The sequence below is a fragment of the Olea europaea genome, chromosome 3, assembly GCF_002742605.1.
Source record: "Olea europaea var. sylvestris chromosome 3, O_europaea_v1, whole genome shotgun sequence".
NCBI lineage: Eukaryota > Viridiplantae > Streptophyta > Magnoliopsida > Lamiales > Oleaceae > Olea > Olea europaea.
This window is the reverse complement of record NC_036239.1, coordinates 4,917,883-4,934,056: the sequence shown is the minus strand read 5'-3', so window position 1 is coordinate 4,934,056 and position 16,174 is coordinate 4,917,883.

The following is a 16,174-nucleotide window of genomic DNA, read 5'->3' as shown; positions in this document are numbered from 1 at the left end:
CTTCAAAAAGGGTTTCTCGAAATTGTCAGCTTTTGAGATAACCTCAAAAACCGATTTCTTTAAACCATTCAAGAGATTCACTAATATTAAAAGAGATTACAATTTGATAAAGTCCTAATAAATACCACAAGACACAAAGCAATTCTTTTGAAAATTTTGAGACTTCTTGTTGTGGAATCATATGAAACAATGTGAAAAAAAAGGATAGTTTGGATGAAATCCAATCCCTCCAGAACTCAAGAACCTCAACCGAGACAAAACTCTCCACTTTATTGGTACCAGAGCCATGTTGTTGTCTTGTCCTTACTATTTCTGATTAGGGTTATCTAGTTTGAAAGAAATTTGGAAGAACACTTTGTAAATCATGTCTGTTGAATCTTCTAACTCCTCTATACTATCTCCATCTACCTCTCTTCGAAAATCTAATGCTTCTTAAATTGACTTCCTTTATGAAATATCCTATCTTCCCGATTCTGAAAAAGTTGTAGTTGCAGATCTACCCATTGTAAACCTATATCTCCCTTATAATAAAACCACGTCACTCATTCACTAAAACTGTCTGTAGCCTTATATCACCAACAAAATCCCAAATCAAAGAATATGTCTAAGCATCAAAGTTTGATCAACATCTTCTACCTGCTATTGAAAAGGAACAGTTTGTCATTTTGGATATACCATCCCATCTCCCGAAAATATGGTTATCTGAAGATTTACCCATATTCACTTTGTAGCTGTAAGAATTGCACTTACCCTCTATGGAAGGAAGGGACTTCCAGTTGTTTTTAGAATTTCTTTATTGGATACGCGTTTGGCTGATTACCAACATGCATGTATTAACACTGTTGAAACTACACGAAATGCGGGAACAGTACTTGTTACTATGTTTCCAAACTTTAACATGCTAATAGTAGATCCACCGTTGTTATCAGCTTTAAAGATCTAGGTTCAAATTGTTGGTGGAGTTCCAACAGCATCACATATAGAGCAACTCTTCACTATCAAATGGCCTACAAAATTCAAAACCATTATCTTGATTTTGCTACCCCTCATGGAACAGATGATGCTTTATTCATCCAAATGGGAATAGACCAGCCAAGCTGTACCTATGTTTCAAGACAGATTTCCAAATCGGAGCTCATTAATTAATTCCACAAACGTGGGTTACCAATTATAAGCAACATCACCAGACGTCAAAAGATTCTTTGTCGATCCAATCATTAACGCATCATTTTAGAAGAAAGTCAAATGGTGAAGTTGAAATTATGTTTCAAAAGGAATCTCCAGCCAAAAAAGCCTTCATGTTTTCCTCCACAATTTGCCTTCTTAAATGGAGAAATTCTTATTGATGAATTTGATACAAATGGAAGCCATATTCAGAAGACATCTATTGGGATGTATGTTCTGTGCAAAATGTATAGAAGATGTAGAAGCTTTATTTGAAGATAAACCTCTCAAAAGGAAAAAGAAGAAGAAGAATAGCCAAAAAAAAGTCGAAAGAAGCCTATGAAAACAAATCCGCAAAAGTTAACTTGTTAGGAGAACCTTCTAGAAAATTTAACTATTATGTCAAATACACTCTGCCCCCGACAATTGATGAACCCATCATTCATATTGGATGGGATGATGATGATTGCAATCAAATGCATAAGAAATGGGATTGGAATAACAGTCCACCTCCATCTCCACAAATAGCTATGCCTATAGCTATGTTCCATCTACTCAATAAGAAGATTTTTCTCCATTAACATCATTTGAAAAAAAGCAGTCCGCCCACACCTGGAAAATTATGAATCCTACATCTAGGAAATCAAATGGTTCAATTGATCAGCTTTTAGTAGTAGTAGCAATTTTGAATTGGCAGTCAGAAAATGCAGTTCAACAAAATTTCCCGTTAAAAAAAATTGACCAAAGTCAGCAAAGAATTGAAAAGACTCTACAACAACAAGCACAAACCATGTTAATCCCTCTTGAAGCTTGTAAACAAAAAATCGAGACATTCCATACAGAAATCATGAATCTTTTACAAAATCGTTTACCCATAGCAGACCAAGAAAGAAAAATAAGAAACCTCAAAACCCAGCTACAAATTCTCATCTTTCACAAACTTCAGGACCTATGTATTTAAAGATGGCTTTTGGGCTTCACTTTTCACTCCTGAAGAATGGAAAAAGAAATTAAAACCTCTTCTTCTTTCCAGCTCAAAGAAAACTAGACACTACCTTCACAAAACCCACCAACTTTACCACCACAAAATCTACAAGATTTACATCCACCAAACCCTGAAAAACGACCATAAATGATGATAAAACCCCCATTACCACTTTTCTACAGAAGGCTCAAAATCCCCTCTCATGTCTTAACTATCACAAATGAAACAAGTTCTAAATTTGAAGTCCTCGGATGATTCTCTAGAAGATCATCCTTTCTACATGGCTGACATACCACAAGTGAGTCAAACTCAACAAGGAAATCTTGTTGTTGATGAACCAGAAATAGTTGATGAAGAAATTGCTAATAATTTTGACACTCATATTGTGAATAATTATTATTCACAAAACAGTATTTCAACAACCAAGTTCACTTTTGATGATATTCCTCCAAATCTATGGAAAGTGAGATTCCAAGAAATGAAAGCATGGTGTTTAGTAGAATTGAAAAAGCCAAATATGACTTATTCTAAGGTCATAAAATCTTTTTTGGCTAGAATTACTAGTTTCCTTAAGGACTAGTATGATGTTCTTGGAGAATATCACCATATCCAATATTCAAATTCCCCAACAATTGATGCTTTCATAGAGTCTTTGTATGGAGAATTTTGTGGAAAAATAGATCATTTGAAGGATAAGGCAAGAGAAGAATTTTTTAAATTAAAGTATTGTTCGTATAATCCTAAAGATTTGGACAAACACTTTTACAATATTGCCAAACGATACTATCTTATTGGTGGAATGGATGATACCAATATTAAGCAAGCTTACCTAGAATCCAGACCACAGTCTCTTGATCAGGAGACGCTCAGAATGATTGAGATAAAAGGACAATCATTGTCAACCACCTCATTTGGAGTACTCCATAATTGGGTCAAACGAACTTTGAAAAAACCCTATAACCAAAGAGAGTTTTTTAAGGGTATCAACAAGCCAGAAGCTTGAAAAAACTTGTGACCGACTAGATTTGAAAATCAAATGTCGACATGACAACAAAAGCTGTAAGTGCCCAGGAAAGCAAAAGTACCATAGAAGGAAGTTTAGGTTCCATAATAAAAGTTTTTCCAAATTTTTTCCTCGAAAGAAGCGGTATTTCAAAAAGCAATTCTCAAAAAAGAAAGAAGACAGATGTTTTATCTGTGGCAAGAAGAGTCATTTTGCAAAGAATTGTACACATTAAAAGAAAAGAAAAATCTTGCATCGAATCTATGCAGCAACAAAAATGGAGGATGAAGCAAATCTCGAATCAGTATTTTTTGAAGAAGATAAACAGTCCTTTGAAACTATTTTTGTACTGGAATTTGACTTTGATGATGAAAACATTAATGACTATGACAGTATAGAAGAATGCAATGGAATGCAAGTCATCAACCTTAGTCTACTTGTTCCGATGTTTGAAGTCAAAATATTTTCAAGAAAATATGAAAGGCCAATAACTGTTGCGTGATTATTTGATACTAGAGCAGCTTGTTCAATTCTAAATCCAACTATTCTCCCCAAAAACATGTGGAATGCACATCAGCGAATCTTTCAGGCAGCAAATAATGAATATTTCTCAACAGAGTTGATTAGCAATCCAATGACACTTCAGTTCTTTCCAGAATGTAATGTTTCACATAAGTTACTTAGCTCATCTTTACTAGGAAAGGATATTGTAATTATGGGAAAAACTTGATGACATAAGAACCTATTAATTCGAGAATGTTGTGAAGATTCTCATATAGATTTTCTCACTAAATGCACTCATCCTATTTGAAAAAATTCAGATTTTTTTCATAACCTTACCCTTAAAAAAGAATGAAGACATCAACCTTACCAAAGCCAGCCATATTCGAATGAGCCTAGAACATCTCTAGCTAGCCACTCAAGAGTTAAAACAATTGCAAGTTAAAGGTCTCACTGAGCCAACTACTTCCCAATGGGCGTGCCGGGCTTTTTATGCCAATAAAAGAAGTTAACATGTTCGTGGAAAGATGATACTTGTAATTGACTGTAAGCCACTAAACCACTCCATCTCTGATGACAAATTTCCTCTTCCAAACAAAAGAAGCTTATTTGCCAGCTTATCTGAAGCAAAGGTATTTTCGAAATTTGATCTAAAAGTAGGATTTTGGGAACTAGGAATCAAGGAAGAAAAAAGATATAAGACAAGATTTTGTATCCCAAACCATCACTACCAATGGACAGTTATGCCATTTGGCCTTAAAATGGCTCCTTCATTGTTTCAAATGGCCATAACAAGAATATACCATCCAATATTGGGCTCGGCATTAATCTATATTGATGATATTCTCTTGTTTTCAAAGGATGCGGATACTTACCATTAGTAGTTGTCATAATTTGCTGATCTGACGAGACAATTTGGAGTTATGGTTTCTCAACAGAAAATTGTTATTTAGTGATGGCAATTTACCCCACCCCGCCTCGAATGGGGCAAAAAAATTCACCCCATCGCAGGGCACGGGGCAGGGATGCCCCACCTAGAACACGCCCTGTGATTTTATTTTTTTTGATTAAAAGGTTAGGGTCAACTTGCTTCAAATAGAAGGATGTGACCTATTTTTTAGTATCCTAAATTGTACAAGTCTTATCAAACTTGACTAATTTATATATACCATTATGCTACTTTGTCAATTTGATATTATATTGATAAAAACAAATATAAAAAGATATAACTTGTTCAACTGAACAAATTTGAAAATCTATTTATTGTAATAAATTAAAGTGTGTGGGGTCACAACTTTTGTGACAATATCAAAGGAAAAAACACAAAAAACCTTGTTCATCCTAATAATCAATGTTGTGTACCAATAGCGACCATTATATTTAAGATTTGTAGTGTTTATTTTGGATATTAACTTTGTCAGCTTGAATATTATCTGTATTTTATTGAACTAGGAATTTGGAAGGAAAAAAAAGGGGCAGGAAACGGGGCAAGCACCCTGCTTCACGCCACGCCGCGCCGCGCCTCGCCTTTGCAGGGTAGGAGAAACCCGCCCCGCTCTGTTGCCATCACTATGGTCATTAGAGTATCTGAAATTGATTTCTTGAGAATGCATATTAAAAATGGTCAGTATTATTTGTAGCCACATGTTGTTCAGGAATTATTAAAATTCCAAATGCAGATCTCTCTGAAAAGGAAGTTCAACAATTTTTTGGAATTGTAAACTACATAACGGATTTTGTTGATCATCTATCTCCTATTATTAAGCCACCGCAAAACATGCTGAAGAAGAATGGACCCCCATGGTCTTCAAAACAAACGGAAGCAGTTTGAAAGATTAAATAAAAGGTAAATGGACTATCAGCTCTGTCTATTCCTGTTGATGGGAAGAGAATTTTGCAAACTAATGCAAGTGATCTATACTGAGCAGTAGTTCTCTTGGAAGAGAAAAATGGGAAAAGGAGTATATATGGATATAAAAGTAGATCGTTCTTAGAAGTAGAAAAGCGTTATCATTCCACTTTCAAAGAAATTTTGGCAGTCAAACGAGGAATTGAGAAGTTTCAGTTCCATCTCATTGGACATAAGTTTTTGGTTGAAATCGACATGTCAACATTTTCTAAAATCCTCTCATTCAAACAAAAGCAAATTCCAAATTCCCAACTGCTCAGATGGGCAGAATGGTTCTCAAATTTTGACTCTGCTGTCAAATGTATAAAAAGAAAAGCCTACCTTCTTCTAGACTTACTCACCAGATCAAACCTTTCTCATATCCAGCCAATCCCCATAATTTGCATGATGAGCCCTCATTATTTTTTACTTTCCCAAGATGATCCAATTATCACCCTACTTGCACATAGATGAAGATTGATGGATAAGCACGAATTATAAAATAAAAAATAAAAAATTCAATCTTTTTGAATTCGTCGGTACAAAACTACTTTGTGGTCAATCATATACTAAATCCTAGGTACCAGGTACAGCTGCAAAGATTCTTCAAAATTCAAAGTTCAAAGTGAGACCCTTCCTGAGTTCTGGCACATCAACCCTACCGACCCCACGTACATAATCAAGATAGACATGACAAGGGGATTCTGATGATAAAACAAATCAGGGAATGCATTCTTCCAACCTTTCTTGTAATGAAAAACTATGGAGAAGAATCTATTTCTTCATATGGCTCTCGAGAGTACATTTATGGTGGGTTTATGCTTGTTTATGATGCTAAAGTCATTCAAAAACAAAGAAGAGACCTGATCATCTGCACTTCACTTTCTCTTCCATCATCTAACAATTTCTCTGATCTTATGAACCTGATAACCATGGCTAGTATCTATTACCATCTATAGCAGCAGCAACTTCAGGACCTACAATTAGATACGTTAAAACGTCCCTTGTCCAATATGTTACGTTGTAAAGTCCATAGGCCAAATGCAACCAGCACGAATGTGCTAAACCCTGAACATTTTAGGTCCAGAACACCTAAAAAGCATGGCCGAGGCAAGTAAGTGCGGCTAGGATACTACAAGCCAATGTTTACTGTTTATATCATAGATATGAGTAGCATTAATCGTCTTCTGGGACCTCAAGTATCTGAAACTTAAAAAGGAAACAAGAAAAGAGACAAAAAAAAGATCTCCAATTTAGATTTCTCAAGCTCGAATTATCGTAACATGAATCCTATTGTCCAAAAGCTCCATAGAGAGCAAAGAAGTCCACAGACTGTCTAATTGCACAAACAAAAAGTTATTGAATCACAACACAAATCCTCGTCTCAATTAGATCACATGCCAGAGACAATAGTTAGACTGATTTAGTAACAAACCAAGAGAAAAGGTATATAACAAATTTGAACTCTGTCAAGAAGTGTGGATGTACCAAATTCAAAGTAGCCTTTAAGCTAGAAAAAATGGTGCAGAAAATTTATGTCATTTGGCTATTGAGCAGTAACTACGTACTTGCCGGAAAAAAAAAATTGTTATGCAGATGGCTACCACTCTAATTTACAATTTTACAGCAATAATCTTTATTAACCATTCTCTGAATCATTTGGCACAGCCAAGGACATAGCCATGAATAATTAAGTAACATAAGTCGAAAATAATTAACTCAAATGGTTAATTAACAGCATCTGCAATTTACGTACTTGTTTTTTTAAGTCCGATGGTAAAGAATAGCGTGCCCACTTTCCATGGGAATTTCCAGATAATGAGTTTGGATTTCTCAATTTGGATTTCTCAATCTTAATTCCACGTCTGTTTATCACCTCAAGTGATTCTCCAGAAAAAAGAAACCCTACAAAAAAAATATGCAAAAAGTTGACAAGCAAGGAACTCCATTACTTCTTACATTTTATTCTTGAATATCAAGAAGAGTTTTGAGAAACAAATGAATCAAGAACCGAATAATCTGACTAATACTTAGAATATTCTCGCCACAAACTCTACCAACTCATTACTCCTATCCCACTCTATTCTTTTAATTACTCAAGTAAGCACATCTTGTGCTAGAAAACCTCAAGTCCTCAGCCGCTAATAAATGTGCAGCAATGCAACTTTGCTAGATCACATGTTGGTATCAAACAGTAACAAATATAAATCGAGTAAATCAAACACAAAGAACACAAAGATTTTTCGCCCGTAGACTCAGATGTTCACCAAGAATGGCGACATCACCCGTTGAGCTTCCATCTAAGTGGTTAACACTCTAATCCACTAGAATCCGAACAAAGAATATCAAAGCACAAGGACAATAAACTCAAGAATCACTCAATTTTGAAGCCCTCAGACTCAAACCTCACTTTTCTCTCTTTTACTGATTACACCAAGTAATCGAGTTCACCACAGAACAATAAAAATCTAAACATTACAGTAATCACACTGGACTGAAAGCCCAAGAACAACTAACCAAGAGGGGGGTGAATTGGTTATTTGATACTTTTTCGAAAATAAACGCAAATTTAAACAAATAACTATGAATAAACAAGATAACACAAAAGAAATTGAGGAATGGAAAAGATAGTGCAAACGATGTAATAAGGAGGTTCGATCCAATCACGATCTACGTCCCCCGTTACCAAGCTCTCCATCACGAGCAAGACCTTTTTCACTATATTGATTGACTTATGGTGCAATCCAACCTTCTTACAACGCTTTCGGTGACTTACAAGCAAGGAGCACCGTTCCTTTACAATGTTGAAATTTTCGGGACTTCAACTCGACCCACAAGTTTGAAAAATAAGGAGTATACAAGTGAAAACTTCTCTTGCAATAAATGATATAATTGAAGTTGAATACAACAAGAGAAGATGGCTAACACTTTAGTAGATAACAATGATTGAAGCTCAAGTGTCAGATAAGAAAAACACTTTGATAAAAATGATTTCCAAAAGTTGGATCAATCAAATGTTTTTCTAATATAAATAAGTTGAAGAAATAGATATATAAAGATGATTGAGTAGATAGATTAGTAATATCTCACTTTAAATGATCATTAAAGTCTCTATATTGAATGCAAAGTGATCTGGTATTTATAGCAATAAAACGGTCAAAAATTCTATTCTACCGGACGAGGATACCAGACGTTCGCTATCTTACCGGACGGTCAAGTAACCGTTTTTTGTTCAGAAGTCAGAACGTTCGATTTCTTGACCGTTGGACAAACCTGTCATATCAGACGTCCGCTAGAATTACCGAACTCGTCTACTAGACCTACCGGATGCGTCCTCTAGCTCAGCATGTTTTTGAAAATTTCCTTCTTTAAATAATGTAACAAGATGTAAATTCATGAAGGATGTTTCTAACATGTTTTATGGACTTTTTGACATTTCTTAAAGTATATAATAGGTTCACGCTTTTCTTTATGCAAAAATCATGTTTGTCGTGCGAAGAACGTTTCTTGAGCTTCAAATGACGTATATGCCAAATACTAAAGTGCTTTACCTTAACATTTGAAATCAAGGTGTCTAAATTTATTTTCTTCTAATTTCTTCTTTGTTTGACTTGATGAAGTGATCGTTGTCTTGATGTGTAGCTTGGTTTCAACTTTGTCCAATCTTGCGAGAGCTCCGAAAGCATCCTTTTGTCCACGCTTGTCACAAACTTCTATAATCACTCAAATACAATTGTTAAATAAAACTTGTTTGTTATTATCAAAACGAGAAGTCAACCCTAGGTCAAGAATTTCCCCCTTTTTGATTATGACAAACAGGAGATGATGGAGATTAGAAAATAAGTAAAGAAATAATTCCCCCTATCTTTTTTACGTGTATTCCCCCTTACTTAAGCATTCCTATCATGCATATCGTCTCATTCATATCATATTATTCATGTATATCATCTCATAACAAATCATGCATATTATTCATGTATATCATCTCATTTCATAATTTTCCCCCTTTCGGCACAATCAAAAAATTGACAAACAAGAGAAGTGACATAAGTTCATAATAGCATAACCAAAATGCCAAAAGATAAAGTCATAATGAGTTCGGGAGTACACAAAAAGATGCATAAGATAAATGACAAAACTAAAAGCTAAGGCTCCAGAGGAGGTGGTGGAGGAAAATGTGCGTAAAAGTGAGCATAGAACGTATTCTGCTGAGCTTGCATTTCATCCTGCTGTGCAAGAATGGCATCTTGTCGAGCCTGGATCACGTCTTGCTGTGACTGGACATTCTGAAGAACACCACTAAGCCCATCAACCGAAGTCGTGAGAGAGTCAAGACGCCCGGTGAGTAAATTATACTGATCCTTGGTAAAAGTGAATCCTCGGGAAGAAGATGAAGATATACTAATTGGCGATGGATGCGAAAGTAATGGGACGTCTTCTTCGACTGCTTCTTCGTCCTCAAACTATAATGTGGAAGGACCTAAGGCGGGGTCGAACCCTTTAGTGTAAGCCACCCATTGTCCTTGAGTTTTAAAGATTTTCATACGCTTGAGGGTTTGAATATTGATTGTATCGGTGGGACGAGGTTTGATGATGGCTTCACCCTCAAGAGAGACATTTAAGTGTTTGAAAATTTTTGTTAAAAGCAAACCATAGGGCAAAACTTTGGAATAACAAGAAGTATAGATAAGTTTCATAAGACCTAAAGCAATTGTTGGGAAATCTAACTTTTGGCCAACGAGAAATGAATCGAGAATGAACAAATCAAAATAATTAACCTCATCTCGATTCCCTTTTCTAGATAAAATAATATTCGCGATGATATTTTGCAATACTTTGCAAGGTAAAGTGAGTTGATTAGCACTAATTTTTGTGATGTTTTCGAAATCTTTCCCCGTCACACGACGACGTGCGCCACTAGGGTTATAACCTTCTAAGGTCGGGTGAGCTTTATGAACAAAAACTTGCGTATCATATGGTTCAAGCCTAAGAATTTCCCGAATAAGAGCTTTAGTAACGGTGAACCTTACATTTTTAATTAAACAAGAGATACTATCGGAACGTGGTGTAATAACCATTTTTGTGTAAAAAGTTTTCATGAGTTGAGGATAAGCATTTTCTTCCAATGAACATACCGAAATCCATCCCATATTTTCAAAGAATTCTTGAATGTGAAAAGCAAATGCTTCAACAGAAAAAGCTGAAAAATCGACATTTTTACCTAGTAGAATGGGAGATTTTTCAAATGGGTTCACCGTCTCTTCGGGTTCAAAATTCGTTTCTTCGTCGGAGGAGGGTGTTGGAGGCGATGTTTCGTAGTTTTTGCCCTCTTTCCAGCTTGCTTTGTTCTCGGCATTAATTGAATTGAAGCAAAATGTTGAAAATCGAGAGCTAGGGCACAAATTTGGGAAATGAGAAATTTGGAAAATAAATGTAAAATCTGTGAGCGAGAGATGAAGAAGATGAAGTGGGTTAATGGATTTTATGTTAATTTGTAACAAATTAGAGGAGTGGAAGAAGAAATTTGAGTGAGGAGAGGAGGAGGGTTCGAAGGAAACACGGAGAAGGTGGGAAAAAGGAGAAGAAAAAGACCCTGTCGCGTAGGGATGTAAACGAGCCGGGCCAAGCTGGTTTGCGAGCCTAAAGTTTCGGCTCGGGCTCGACCCCGTTAAAATGGCCGAGCTTTTGCTTGGGCTTTTTTCGGGTCGAGCAGGGCAGATTCGTTTTCTCCCCCTCTTTTTTTCCCTAAACTGTTGCCTTAAAAGGCAGCAGCTTGGCTTTAAGGCAGTAGTTTTGCTGCCAAGGCAATCTCAATTTTTTTTTTTAAAGCTCGCGAGCTCACGAGCTGGCTCGGGTAAAGCCCGTGTCCCCAAAATGGGGCTCGGCCCGAGCCCCGAGCCGAGTCACGGGCGGCCCAATTGCCATCCCTACTGTCGCGTTTTTAAAAATCTGAAATTTCAGTGCGGATCGTCTGGTAAGGTAGAAAAAAATTTCTGTTGAACCAGATGATTTAACGGACGCGTCCGGTATGTATCAGAAGCATCAGATAAACTCGTCCAAAAGCATTTTTTTTAAAATAGAATAGAGAAATCAAAATCATGAAACGTGAAAAATAAAAAAATAAATGATTTAACGCTTAATTCACTTCATTTTTGTCAAGAATACCTAAACCTCTTCGAATATAAGAAAATCGGTCATGCGCTAGAGGTTTTGTAAAAATATCAGCCAATTGGTCTTCGGTCTTTATAAATTCTAATTCAATATCTCCTTTTTGGGTGTGATCATAAAGGAAATGAAGTTGAATCTCAATATGCTTAGTTCGTGAATGTAAAACGGGATTTTTAGACAAATTGATGGCACTAGTATTATCACATAAAATAGGTATATGATCGTAAGTCAAATGATAATCACATAAAGTATGTTTCATCCAAAGTGTTTGTGCACAACAACTAGTGGCCAAAATATATTCTGCCTCGACAGTGGATAGTGCAACGAAATTTTGTTTCTTACTAGACCAAGATACAAGTGCAAAGCCTAGAAAGTGACATTTTCTGCTAGTGCTTTTACGATCAACATTACATCCGGCCCAATCGGCATCCAAATAATTAATTAAGTCAATATGAGTGCCTTTGGGATACCAAAGTCCTAAAATTTTCGTACCACTTAGATAATGAAAAATTCTTTTTACAGCCTTTAAGTGTAATTCTTTAGGATTAGATTGAAAGCAAGCACATAGACAAACACTAAACATAATATCGGGCCTACTAGCAGTTAAATAAAGAAGGGATCCGATCATACATCGATATTTTGTGACGTCCACGGATGTACCTTGCTCATTCTTATCAAGCTTTAGAGATGTGCTCATTGGTGTGTGTTCATAGGCTTGATATCATGCATGTCAAATTTCTTAAGCATGTTTAATATGTATTTATTTTGATTTATGAAAAATCCTTCTTTCATTTGTTTAATTTGAAGGCCAACAAAATTTTTTAACTCACCCATCATGCTCATTTCAAATTCTTTACTCATGCATTTTGAAAATTCTTCACAAAGATGTATATTTGTAGCGCCAAAAATAATATCATCAACATAAATTTGAACAATGAGTATATCATCTTTATGAGTTTTTATAAAAAGTGTAGTCTCCGCTTTTTCAATCGAAAAATCATTTGAGAGAAGAAATTTGCTCAACCGCTCGTACCAAGCTCTAGGAGCTTGTTTCAAACCGTAAAGAGCTTTTTGAAGTTTAAATACATGATCTGGATACTTGTGATCTTTAAAATCGGGAGGTTGCTCAACAAAAACTTCTTCTTGAATGAAACCATTTAAAAAGACACTTTTAACATCCATTTGATAAAGTGTAAAATTTTTGTAACATGCAAATGCAAGAAGCATACGAATGGATTCTAATCTTGCTACGAGTGCAAATGTTTCTTCAAAATCGATACCTTCTTTTTGATTGTAACCTTGGGCCACTAATCTAGCCTTGTTACGCACAATTATTCTATTTTCATCTCTTTTATTTGTAAAAATCCATTTTGTTCCAATAACAGTTTGATTGTTTGGTCTGGCGATTGGTTGTTTACTAACTCGGCCAAGAGGAGAGGAGGGACCCTTCCATATCAATTTGGCTAAGATGGCTGGCTGGACAAGGCCGGGCATTCGATCATCGGAAAGTCAAAGGGGTATGGTTGGTGTGTCACTGGGTCGGTGGGGGAACTCTAAAAACCAAACGGCAGTCGGATGGAGAGGGATTTGCTATCACCGGCTGACTTGAACAAGCAAGAAATTCTCCCCTGCTTCCTCCTTTTCGGCCTAATCCGCTAGGCATTTTTCAAATCCAAAAATATGAGCGAAAACTGGAAACGTTGATGCCACAAGGTGGGATTCAGACGAGTAGCAAAAAGAGAGAAGCAAAAAATCTCGTCGATTCCAGAAGATGATCCAGAATTGGGGGGACCGAGCCATTTCTTTCTTTATACATCCTCAAACAAGGAATCAGGCCTATTTATTGGATTAAAGCAAGGAAGCTTTTTCGATTGCAGATCCACATTTCATTATCTTTCCTTTCACATCGGTCAACCAAGGCCCTTTCTTTCTTCGGTGAGTACATGGTTTCTTTCAAATTGATTTAATTCTTCTTGCATCGCTAGAATCCAAAACTCATCAAACTCGGCTTCTTTGAAATTCTTAGGTTCGATTTGAGAAATAAATGCACAACTACCAAAATATTTTTGTAAGAGGTTCTAGTAGTGATACATTTTGATGGATCGCTAATTATTTGCTCTTTGGGATGAGTTGGAACAAACCTCCATTCTTTTGGTAATGAGGGATCACTTTGTTCTCTGGTTTGTCTTGCTTCATTTTCTTGAGCATTTGACTTTTCTATGCCTCCATTTGGTGCCTCCTTATTTTGGTATTGAATTTTCATTTGTTTGAAAGGAGCTTCCAGACCTACATCGTCATCACTACCTTTCTCTCAATCAAATGAGTTAGTTTCATCAAAAGCAACATGCATGGATTCTTCAACGACTAGAGTTCGTTTGTTAAAAACTCTATATGCTTTGCTAGTCGATAAATATCCTATGAAAATTTCAATATCGGATTTGGAGTCGAATTTTCCCAAATTGTCTTTTGTATTCAAAATAAAACATTTACAACCAAAAACTTTGAAATAACTAATATTTGGAATTCTATTTTTCCAAAGTTCGTAAGGAGTTTTAGTTTTCCTTTTGCTTACTAATACTCTATTGATAATGTAGCAAGCAGTATTAACGGCTTCGGTCCAAAAATATTTAGGCAAGTTATTTTCATTTAAGATAGTTCGAGCCATTTCTTGCAATGTACGATTCTTCCTTTCTACTACACCATTTTGTTGAGGTGTTCTAGGAGTCAAAAAATTATGTTCATGTCCATGTTCTTTACAGAAACCATCAAACCCGACATTATCAAATTCTCCACCATGGTCACTTCTAATAGTTGAAATAGAATAGCCTTTTTCATTTTCAGCTTTCTTACAAAAATGTTTAAAAGTTTTCAAAACTTTTTTCTTTTAAGCTCAAAAATATAACCCAAGTAAATCTTGAAAAATCGTCGACAATAACAAAAGTATAATGTTTACTTCCTAAACTAGCCGTCCTAGAGGGGTCAAAAAGATCCATATGGAGAAGTTGTAATGGTTTTGTGGTTGAAGTATAAAGTTTTGGTTTGAAAGAACTTTTTACTTATTTTCCAAATTGACAAGCATCACAAATTTTGTCTTTTTCAAATTTCAAATTCGGTAAACATTTTACAAAACAATTTTTAGAAATTTTTGAAAGAAGATCCATGTTTACATGTCCAAGTCTTCTATGCCATAACCATGATTCTTCTTTCAAGCTAAGTAAACATTTTTCATTATTTTCCAATTCAATGTTTATAATATAAACATCTTTACTTCGGCTTCCTATAAAAATCACCTCTTTCGATGTAGCATTCTTAATAAGAGCGTTGTTTAGCTCATAGGTCATTAATGTACCGTAGAGCTTTTCCAAAGGATATGTATTTACATCCTTAGTATTCTCGATCAATATCCTCAATGGACTCCATTCCTCCGAAGTAAATTTACGATCAAAACCTTTAAGACCATTTACAATATCGGTAAAACGAGTAATCATGTCAACAATAAGCTCATTTTGTTTCATAAAGAAACGGGGATGAGTGCTTACCAATGTTTCCAATGCTGATTATTTTACCTTTGGCATTATCTCCAAAGGTCACATGACCTCCATCCTTCTCTTGAAAGTTTGATAATAATGATCGGTCTCCAGTCATATGCTTCGAGCATCCACTATCCAAGAACCATTTACTTTTTATTTTCTTTGGTACCTACAAAGACAAATTAAGTTTTGACTTTTGGTACCCACACAAATTTGGGTCCTTGATAGTTAGTTTTTGTGGATTCTTGTATCCACTTGTATCTATTCTCAAAGAATAATTTCTTTTTAGTTACACAATTAAAAGCAATATGTCCACTTTTATTACAAAAGTTACATGAAATATTTGAAGCCTTAACAAACATATTTTTGAGTTATTTTTGTTTTAGAGAGTGTTTGTCTCCAATTCCTTCTTTATCAAAACACACACTTTTGACTACCGAGCATTAAATCAAAATTTTTCTTACCTTCGGTAAACTTATGGATAATTTGTGTTAAATCATTAACTTTTTCTTTCAAAGAAATATTTTCTTTTATCAAAAGGTCATGATTAATACTCACTTTTTGCTTTTCGGATATTTTCTTAATTTCTTCTTTCAAAATAGAGATTTTCTTTTTAAGAATAACGTGATTTAAAGCAAGTTTTTCAAAATTTTCAAGCATTTTATCATAAGAAATTGAAAGCTCATCATAAGAACATACCTCGTCTTCAATTGCCATGAAGCACATATTTGCCACTTCATCTTGATTATCATTCCCATTTTGTTCTTCGTCGTCGCTATCATCCCATGTGGTTTGGAGTGCCTTTTTTCTTGAAATTTTTCATTTTGTTTGGACACTCGGTTCTCTTGTGACCCGGCTTGTCACAATCATAGCAAACAATCTTTTTGTTTCTATCTTCCACTTTTTCTTCTTTCTTTTGGAATCTTCGATTATTA